The sequence below is a fragment of the Gobius niger genome (genome assembly GCF_951799975.1).
Source record: "Gobius niger genome assembly, chromosome: 10".
NCBI lineage: Eukaryota > Metazoa > Chordata > Actinopteri > Gobiiformes > Gobiidae > Gobius > Gobius niger.
The window spans coordinates 34004288-34014017 of record NC_136861.1 but is presented as its reverse complement, the minus strand read 5'-3'; positions in this window follow the sequence as shown (position 1 = coordinate 34014017).

The window sequence follows — 9730 nt, the reverse complement described above, 5'->3', positions numbered from 1 at the left end:
TATCCAGAGTGTTGTTGATTTCTGGAGATATTTTTTTTTTGTAAGTCATGCAGTTCTTATATTTAAAGAGTTTCGTGGCGCTAGGCTAGTGCAAGGCTAACGCATTTCTAAAATATCAGCTAGCCTGCATTAAAAACAGTGTGACCCGCTCCACAGAGCACCTGAGGCAAATCACTTATAACACCAGACTAACCATATAAATGTCTGTGTCGATAGAGTCATTTTAACCATTTTTCATTTAAAATACCTTAAATTTGAGCAGCATCAGCTTCGTGGTTGTATAAACTACGCAGCGGCGGAGTGATCGCTAGAAAATAGTTCCTCACATTCATGTGATGCAGGTCAGTTATATTCAAAAAAATATTCTACGGACACAGACATTTATATGGTTAGTCTGGTGTTATAAGTGATTTGCCTCAGGTGCTCTGTGGAGCGGGTCAGACTGTTTTTAATGCAGGCTAGCTGATACCATAGAAATGTGCTAGCCTAGCACAAGCCTAGCTCCACGTAACTCTTCAAATATAAGAACTGCATGAATTGCAAAAAAAAATATCTCCAGAAATCAGCAACACTCTGGATAACTAGGAAATGAGGCCCTGTGTCAAAAATCCTGAAACATCCCTTTAAAGGCAGGTCCAGAGGGTCTTCCTCTGCACCTTCCTCAGCACCTTCACTGCTCACGACGCCTTTGCAGCCCAAACACTTCTTTTCCGTTCGCTCAGACGCAGTTGTGAACAGAAAATTACGCATTTCCAGGTGCACGTGAGCTTATTATGTGTGCTATGTTGTCTAATCACTCCAAAAATGACATTTTTTGTGAGCACCCCCAAGAAAGACCTCAGCACCCCCTAAGCACCCCCCTGGGACAAATGTCTGGGGCGCCGCTGTGGAGGCGGGAAAATAAACAGAAAAAACCTTGTGCTCTTGAGGTGAGGTTATGGCAGTAGCTAAAACCTCAATTTCGATTGGATAACGGTAAATCATGCAGCCCTACGCCACACTAGTTTATTCTGAATGCAAACGAACTGCGCTATAGGGTCATTATGCGCTCCAATGCACAACTGTGAGCCCATCCTCAATCATCATTGTCTCAATTACAATATATTTGTAAAGTAAAGTGTAATCGAAATCTTAATTGAGTTTCGATTAAACGCACTACCCCATGGAATATGACCCACTTCATATAACACACTGCCTGACTGAGAAAGTCACAAAAATGGATTGAGTATTGTTTCAATGAGCTTCTGAGACGTCAGAAGGTCCAGTGTCTTGAGTAGGGATGCACCGATACCGATACCAGCATCGGGTATCGGGCCGATACCACATGCTTGTACTCATACTCGTACTCATTCATGAGGTCCCGATACCAGAAACCGATACCTTTTGACGTGCGGTCTACGAGGCGCAGCTACGAGGCGCAGCTCACAGCTGAGGAGAGAAGAAGCAACAAACTGGAGAATTCTTTAGTGGAAATACAATAATCCACATAGAGCTGACTTTATTACAGACTGCGCTCTCTAAACCAGAGTCTGTGCTGGATTTAACCAGAGCTTAATGTTGTTAGTGCTGCAGCGTGGAGTCTGCAGTGTGCACAAGACACAAGCTAACGTCGCTAACTCGCGGCTAGCAGTTTTGGCCATTCTGACGCCGTTTTATGCCCGGATGTTTATTCATCTGAGAAACTAAATAGTCCTCAGAAAATCCAAATTAAAGAGATACAGCATGTTTATATTGAGCGAAAATGAGCTGCAGCAGAACAATGAAAACGCTGTAGCTACTCGCTAAGTTACTACAAACACACGAGAAAATCTACACGGAGCTGAAGTAAAGATGAAAAGAGACCATTTAAGTCACATCTCAATACTATCGTTAAATAAAAATACATAAATGAATAAAGCTCAGGCATTGGGGAGCTTTTGGACATGGACTTTTCTGTCTATGATGGACAGAGCAATAAAAATAAAAAATTATATTGAATGAAAATAAATATAAATAAATAAATGGCGTCAGCACAATTCTAATATAACTGCTCTTAAATGTGTCGCCGACTTTACTTAAGGAAATGTACATTAGTAAATTTACTAATTACAAACCAATCTGCTGTGAAAAAAGTAATAATGCTGAAGAATATGCCTTGTACTCGTATCGGTTTTAGAAAAAGTGGTATCGGTGCATCCCTAGTCTTGAGCGTGACCACTTCCGCAAAACCTTGTCCATCACATCCCAAAGATCCTCAATGGGGTAAAGACGTGGCCTCTGTGTGAAAATGCTCCCTCACTCTCCCTGAGCCGCCCTTTCACGATGCTCTTTGTTTGTGACCCAACACTCCCTTGTTTTCAGTGAAAGCCGTGGCTTAATCATCCACATGAAATAGTGGAGTGGGAGACCGAACATTCAGGGTGAAAAATGTTGTTTTTCTGAGCCGCACATATTTACTGCAGTCATTAAGCCCTGCATCTATCATTAATGCGACACTCGGAGCGCACGACTCTAACCCGGAGCAGTGAAAGGACAGATTTGGGGAGCCGAGGGTTTTTTTATACTTCATTGCTGTATTCTGTATAATTTTTTTATGAATATACAAATTGGGGTGGGAAAAACTGGGACACAACGGGAATTCACTGTGTGTGCCTGCTCAGTGTATTCTTCCTATAGTCGTCCTCAGTTAATCACGATCCAGATGTTTCCCGCGGTTGTCAACCCAAGGACCACATTTGGGACATAGATTATGAAATGTGTTTGTCCAAGCTTTCCAATGATGTGATAATTGAACCTGTGAACAGTTGAAGCTGGGCACCCAGGATATTTCTAAGCAGAGAAAACGGCTTCTAAAGTTTGGGCAGTTCTCACCTCTCTGAGTGACAATAGGGCTCATTTACATCTCATTTAGATAAGCCAAACTCGCTGTAAAGCTTCACCCGCAAAGCTGTAAAGCAAAAGGGGAACAAAAGGCGAAAAGCACAAAAAATGTGCCATCAAAGAAAAAAAACAGGTATATAAATAAATGTCTCTTGCATAAATCCACTTCTCATAGAGCCTACCTCTACAGCAACTAGCAACACAATGACAACTAGCAGCATTATCCCAACACACACACATGTGACCAGCGGGAAAGAAGAACACACACACGGTCATTAGTGCCATGGACAATGACTATGTTAGATTATCCGTAACCTGCACACACAGTTTATGACCAAAGTGGGCATGATTACAGCCGCGGCATCATCAGTCGCACTGGAAAAGTTAGCCTGGAAAGTTAGCCTATTTCTCCGACAAAACAAAACTTTTTTAACCTGAAAAACTGATGGACAGTAGGCGTATGTATAAAACTGCCTTTTTAGCGTGGCATTTCTTCGCTAAAGCATGTGTCAACAACACAAACCAAAGCAGCAGACGGACAACACTTTTTTGTCATTATATGTGAGACTTTGTGAAGAATGGGGGTCCAACTCTTTGCAAAGGAGATGAGATGTGCTGCACCGCGTGATGCAAATGGGTGTGACCCAGTGATCACATTACTCTAATAATATAACGCATTTCTTTTTCCAGAACAATAATCAGATTAAAGTTACTTTTCAAGTCTCTGTGAGTTTCTATTCTGTCATATTCCTTATATTAAATTATTAAATATATACTTCTTTTCTCTCGACATAAACGTAGACAACAACAGAGGAGAGAGATGGAAATACCTCACTATTCTGAATCTATGGCAGCTGATGTTACTGCTAAAAAGCACTTCCAATAACGCGAGTGTTGGCAATGTCGGCAGCTGATGAATGTAACTAATAAAGTTGAGAAAATAGTCCGCACTACTAAGTAGCTCCCAGCAAAAGTGTTTATTACTTACACCACATGTAACTTTTCGGGCCTTGGCCCTTCCTCAGACAGGAAGTTACTATTGTCCATCAGTAACTAATAAAGTAACTTGTAATCTTTTAAAACTACTTTTAAAATCAAGTAATCAGTAAAGTAATTAAGTGGCTTTTTAACGGAGCACCTTTCCACAGATTACAACAATGCTCACTCCAGATACTGACTTGTTTTCTGACCGAAACCTCTGTGAAGGGGGATGGATTCTCTTGACGAAGGAGAAGTGCTCACGAACAGATTTAGACAGATTTGTGAGCAACATTTGAGAGAAAAGGGTCCATTGTGTTTATTGAAAAGTTTTGTCTTTGAGTTCACTCTATGAAAAATGAAAGCAAAAAGTGCCACCGCCACAAACTGTCTCCCACCAAGCAGTGATCAAAACCTGCGCGCCCAGCAAAGAGCCGCGATTTAATCCACTGGAATAAAGAAAACAGTCCCATGACTCACTTTTACGTCCTGACCCACCAGTTGAGACCCTGCAGGATTTCTCAAATGGAAATTAAAAGTTGGTGGTGCGTGGGACGTATTTCCAGTAGATTTAATAAGAAAAGAAGATGGACACGCAGACATCAGCCCCCTGACGGCGGAGACGAGTGGCTGAATTGTCCGAACACAGTGAGCGCTCTGGTTGAAATTGTGGTTGGAAGAAGCTTGGGTGATGTAATGCGCTGTTCGGCCTGTGTGGTCTGTATGGGGCTGTGACACAGCTGCATGGGGTGAGTGGGTCCCAGAGGTGAATAGCGTCCACTCAAAATCAAATCCACTTCTTTACAATAATACTCAAGCAAGAGGAATTAATTGGAAAGTGCTACTTGAGTACTGTGAGTATTAGTAACTGTTTGAGCGTAATAGTCTGATTTACGATTCAGTCGTGATAAGAATTACGAGAAACAAATAATGTAATGTATTTGTTTATTTGGCCGGGACAGTGCATGGTTGCATAATTATCGGCTCTCCTTTAAAGGAATAGGCCACGTTTTTACATACTGTTCTTACCTTAGCTTTGACGAGTTCTTTAGGACCTGTCTGATCTTCCCCCGTGCCTTCAGTCACGTAAACACAGCGCAGACGGCGTTAGCATTTAGCCTCTCCCTCTCTCCTCTATAGCTCCAAAACAGGTCAAGATAGAAGCTACCAAGCTCTTCCACGTTTTCCCTATTTAAATATGGTTACGTGAAGTGTTCCACTACAAAGTATAATTACACAAAATTAAACAATGTGGATTTTCTAAGTGGATAAAAGGGGGAACTATATTGTAAGGCGTAATAATACCAGGAGTAGTTTGGCATCCGCACAGTAAAGTGAAGATTACTGCGCAGTAAAGTGAAGATTACTGCGCGGATTTCGAACTACTCCTGGCGACATTTTGCCACACTATGGACCATAAACAATAATATATTTAATTGAATTTTTTATGTGAAAGACACACACTAAGTGACACACAATCGTGAAGGGAAATGAAATGAAATTTATAAGTGATTTTGATTTTTTTTATGAATAGAAAACTGAAAAGTGTGATGTGTTAAAGTATAGACACCCCTTTTCCTTTTAGTGCAAACAATTGCCTTCAGAAGTCGCCTGATGATTTCTGACTGATCACATGTTGACCCAATGACTAAATAGACTCTGTGTGTAATCTAATGTTCAAATACAGCTGCTCTGTGATGGTCTCAGAGGTCTGTTCAGAGACTATTGTGGAGCAGAAGCATCATGAAGTCCAAGAACACACCAGACAGGTCCGGGATAAAGTCATTGAGAATTATTAAACTGGGTTAGGTTATAACAAGATTTCCAAAGCTTTGAACATCTCTCAAAGTACAGTTAAATACACCATCCAGGAATAGAAAGAGCATGACATCACTGCAAACCTACCAAGACCCGGCCGTCCTCCTAAACTTACTGACCGAACAAGGACAGCCCTGACCAGAGCTGTTACCAAGAAGCCTATGATGACCCTGGATGAACTGCGGAGAGACACAGCTCAGGTGGGGGAAACTGTCCACAGAACAACTATCAGTCGTACACTGCGCAAATCTCGCCTTTATGGCAGAGTGGCTTTTTGAAAAGAAAACCATAAGAAGCACTATTTGCTGTTTTCCAGAAGCTCGTTCTGTGGACAGGACCCCACCACACCTGCCTGGTGTTTTTTTGGACTTCATGATGCTTCTGTTCCACAATAGTCTCTTAACAGACCTCTGAGACCATCACAGAGCAGCTGTATTTGAACTGGCATTAGATTACACACAGGTAGACACTATTAGTCATTGGGTCATTCAGAAATTGTCATTCAACTTCTGAAGGCAATTGGTTGTACCCCACTGTATATGGGACTCATGCATTATCGCCTTAGGCAAATTTCCACCCATTGTGCCCCACTCCCACTCTCAAACACACTGTCATTCATCCTGGCCTATTGTACATGAAACTGCAAACACCACACAGAAACCGAAAAATCGAACTCAGGACCTTCTTGCTGTGAAGAACGATCACTAACTGCAGCGCCACCTAATGATGGAAGCTGATAAACACCTTAAAAACTACACCTATTTCATGTGTCAACCTGAATCTTTTTCCGCTTAAAGAATTACTCCCTGTAGAAATATTAATGATTATTTTAATTGAAATACGAGATACTTCATAATATTGCTCAAGTGGAAGTAAAAAGTACCATATAGTAAAACTACACTAAGAAGTACTATTACTTATGTGCTGTTGTTATAACTGACTTGCATCTGAAGTCAGGCCTCACTCATGACCCCTCATAACTCATAGTTACAAGTTTGATTGGTCACTTTCCCAAGTAGCTAATGTGCCAATTTTTCAGAACACAGACTAAAACTAAGTGAGTCACTACTTGGCCGGTTATGAAAAATCCCTGAGGAAATGTCGCTAATGCCGTGTACTCTATTTGTTTATGTCTAATCTTCTGTGTATTTATAGGGCACGCTGGGATTTTTCAGCGTTTCTTGAAGGTATGCAAGCATTGCCTTTTTTAGCCTCGAGCGAAGAACCGAGACGCGCACAGCGGGGTGGAAATCGAAATGTGCAGTCTCTCTGAGGGCGCTAATCAAAACTACGGTGAGTAATGAGGACCAAACTGGATAAACGCAGGATATGTGGCCAATTGGAAGCAAGAGCAGCGGGAGGGCATTTTTTCAAAGGCGAGGTGTCTGTGTTAACTGTGGTCAAATGCTCCAATTTAAAGCTGTGGGGATCGAAATAATTGAGCTTCAATGATTATTCAAAATGACAAAGACTTTAAGCTCAGCTCTTTGGCTTCAGACTCTGAAGATAAGGTGAAAAAACAACAACTGTTGGACTGTGTTCATTAAAAAAATAAAGACAACAGTCACAAGAACTGTGTCTATGGCTTAAATGGGTCAATAACACAGTCCAAGACACACAAAATACAACTTAAGGGAAAAAGGCGAAAACAAGGACAGAGAAACAATGGCATAAATCTGCGGAGTCTCCCATTTTAGCCAAGAAACTACCGTAATTTAACACCTTTTACCCGCTGTCCCCCTGTTAGTGTCATCCTGTATATATATCCTGTATTATAACAAAATAAAAATAAAACCATTCCTCTGCCTCTCCAAATTAGGGGTGTCCATGGTCCATATGTTCTTACCTGAGCTTAGACGAGTTGATGCGTACCTGTCTGGTCTTTGTGTGTGCGCTCAGTCACGCCAAATGACCAAAGATGTTGTTGGCATTTGGCCTCTCCCAATGTATTATAGCTCCAAAGGGGGGTGACGTTGGAAGCTTCCACGCTCTTCCACAGGCACACAGACCAGACAGGTACGTATCAACTCGTCTAAGCTCAGGTAAGAACATATCTCAGTATAACGGTGGTCTATTCCTTTAAGGCGGAGTAAATTCCGGCATCAATGGCGGCCATCTTGCCACAGGGAAACTTTCTGGCGAGCTCTGTGGTATCTGAAGTAAGGTACGAACACAAATCCTCTTGTCTGGCTGAAATTCTTTGAGATTTGTATTCATATGTATGCAGTGTCATAACTCCATCTCTGAGGTTTATAACAAACCAAACCGTTTGAAAATCGGTAGAAAGTTGAGCAAGTTATGGTTATTTAAAAAGTACATGCACCGCAAAACACAATGTTACGAGCGAGCGAGCTCCCAGTGACGTGTGCAGACATCGCCATCCAGCAGCGCGTCTAGCCTTTATTATATGACACTTATGACTTTTCTAAGCGGGGGAAACCAAAGCACAGCATGGGAGCACTTTAAAATCGAGAATGACGGGGCAAAATGCAAGTATTGCAATGCAGTGCTTAGATATACTTCAAATACAACCTCGTTGTTGTACCATCTCAACAGCCAACACCCGGGCATCATTAGAGAGGCGGCCGTGGAGCCTGCGAGTACCTTAGCCCAACCTACCATCACCACGATGTGTAACACTCACTTTTCACTATGTAATGTTGATATAGCTCCACAAGGTGGCGCCTCTTTTATTTGTTAGGTCAATAGGTCACTCCTCCACGTCAACTGTGACGAGTGGTGATACAAACTGATTTCAGTACAAATAAATAAGTATTATGTGGAAACCTGGTTGCTCCTTTTCGCTATCCAGCCGCACACGTCCATGGCTAGCTACCTCCGCATTCACCACCGCGTTACGAGTGTTCCCTGTTCGAGAGGCCGTTGTAACCCGTGGTGGTGACAGAAGTACGAAGAGGAGGAAGTGGAGGAATGGCCTATTGACCTAACAAATGAAAGAGGCGCCTCCTTGTGGAGCTACACCAGCATCACATAGTACAGATGCTAGCACAATACATGAGCAGTGGTGCTAAAGCCGAATCCATACCAGGGGATTTGCAGAACAATTGAAAAGGACATGATGCCAATTAGAATGGTGGAGGGTGAAGGCTTTAAAGGGACTATACTGAGTTTAAAAATGTTAAAACTAAGTATTTTCCTACCCTTACATGCTCCAGCCATGTCCTAATGTGTAGAATGAGCTCAGACCTGCCTCTAAAATCACTCAAAAAGTTGTAATTCGGGTCTGAAGTGCCGTCATTCACGAGCTTAATATAAAGACTGCAGTTAAGTGTAAGACCTTAGGTGGCAGTAGTGAGCATAAAATGGCCATCTTGCATCTAGTCTCTTTAAAGAACTGATGAGTATTGTTCTACCCTGCTACGTTCGGCAATCCCATGGCACATTTAAAAACGATCTGAGGCAAAAAGAGATTCGCTCAAAGAAGATCGACAGTCACCTGATGTAGTGGCTATCACCACGGATTGCTGGACTGCTCTAAACACGGAAAGTTACAAAACTATTACGAGCCATTACATCGGCGAAGATTGGGTTTTAAAATCATTCGTCCTTTTAAGTGAAGCCCTGCCTGTTGGCCATACAGCTGATAACCGAGCAGAGATGTAAAGGGAGTCTGTGGAAAAGTGGGCTCTTACGGGTTGAGTGATTGCCTGCGTGCACGACAACGCACAAAACATCGCGGCTGCCAACAGAGGCGTCGATTGTCATTCTGTGTCATGCTTTGCGCATACGCTTCAGCTCGCTATCAACGATGGATTTTCTCTTTTTGTGAACCGCGTCATCTCTGCTGCTGCGAAGCTTGTGAGCTATTTCAGCGCTTGAAAGAAAATAACAACAAATGAAACTGTTTCTGTTTACTGTGAAAGTTCGAGATGCAGCTTATTGAAGATGAAAAGTGCTCCAGTATGCAACTACAGTTATGTCTACTGAAAGGGAAGTGTCCATCTCAAACACCAAATCCCATCACCTTGTAAATGCACCTACAAAGCAAAGGCGACGCGCACGGGGCGGTGGTGGAGTTTAAAACTAGAGTCCGAAACTCCCTGTCTGAAAGAAC